The sequence below is a fragment of the Nematolebias whitei genome, chromosome 14 (genome assembly GCF_014905685.2).
Source record: "Nematolebias whitei isolate Nwh7 chromosome 14, NemWhi1, whole genome shotgun sequence".
Lineage (NCBI taxonomy): Eukaryota > Metazoa > Chordata > Actinopteri > Cyprinodontiformes > Rivulidae > Nematolebias > Nematolebias whitei.
The window spans coordinates 35,606,297-35,607,769 of NC_056511.1; positions in this window are offsets into that span (position 1 = coordinate 35,606,297).

Genomic DNA, 1,473 nt, shown 5'->3' on the forward strand with positions numbered 1-1,473 from the left:
TTTACTAACCCCTAACCCACCGCGCTGCCATATTCATCAAGTTTGACAGATATTGTTCTAAAATTTGTTGTCATTTCTCGCCAAAAGATGATCTTTGTTTATAACTTGGTCATTAAGGGTGGTTTGCATTTTATTGAGCAATTCTAAGGATTTACTTTGTCTTATTTTAACAAATATTAGTAGATGTTAATGTGACTAAAAGGCTATAAATAATTGTGTTTATTTAATTTTATCTTTAGAAATCTACCTTACCACTGACCTTGTTTGCTGTGTGAGAGTGACACTTTTTATCAGTTGACACTCAGTGTTGTTACTTTCAAATGCTCCGTGTGACTAATAATTAATGAATGGCTGCAGAGCTGAATAGCTGGGTAAGGGTCATCACATAGAGCATTGACCTCCTCTCAGTCCTCATTTTCTGTAGTCTTTTCAAACATCAGACTCTTTCATTTGCAGCCTTTTTACAATCCAAGGCCACATCTTCAGAGAGGAGCATGGCTGTACAGGTTTCTGTCTGGCTCACAACTGGAGGTGTCATTGAGATGGCTGAATGTGCCAGAAAAAGACGTGCGCTGGCCATTGTTGTGGCAGCACTCAAAAGGTATGCAGTGGGAGTTTGAGCTTGCTGGTTGTGCTCAGCTCATCTAAAGGTGCTGCCTGCTGTAATGGACTCTTTCAGATAAGACGTCGCGATAAGGACACACTATACAGTCATGGTGAGCTGAACAATGCAGGCCGCTGCAAACCAACACCGTGGTGTTCATTGTAATGCTCACAGGACGGACCACTGCACTTGACATGAAAGCATTAAGCAGTTGTTTTTTAAAGACCTTGGGAGTGAGATACAAACTTTAGAATGCAGCTAAATGAAACTTTTAGCATCATCTGGGGCTTGAGTAAAGATTTGGACAAAGCTTTAGTGTCCATCGTGCATATTATCAGACGTTAACTTGACTGGTTTATGAGAGTCAGTTTTTGTGCATCTGTCCAGTGTCACCCTGAGTGACGCTGAAAGGACTACATACTCTAATGCCCCTTTTCCATTAATACCTTTAGTACCGGTACAGCACGGTTCTACTTGGCTCGGTACAGTACACGTCGTGTTTCCATTATGCTTTCGGTACCGGTTCCAGTGGGCGGGGTTCAAATTGATGTTACGCGCCTTACCAACTAGTGGAGGTGAGACGGTGAAACAGGTTTCAGTACAGGATGAGAATTTATTTTGAAGTTTCTGGTAAATTAAAAAGAATACAGATTATTATAATGATCAAATTAAACTATATATATATCCATCCATCCATTATCTTTTATCCGCTTCTTCCATTTTGGGTCATGGGGTTTGCCAATGCCCATGTCAAGCAATCACTGTGCGAGGGGCGGGGTACACCCTGGACAGGTCGCAAGTCCATCAAAGGGCCACATAGAGACAATTGAGACAAACGATTATTCACTCTCCCACTCACACCTAGGGAC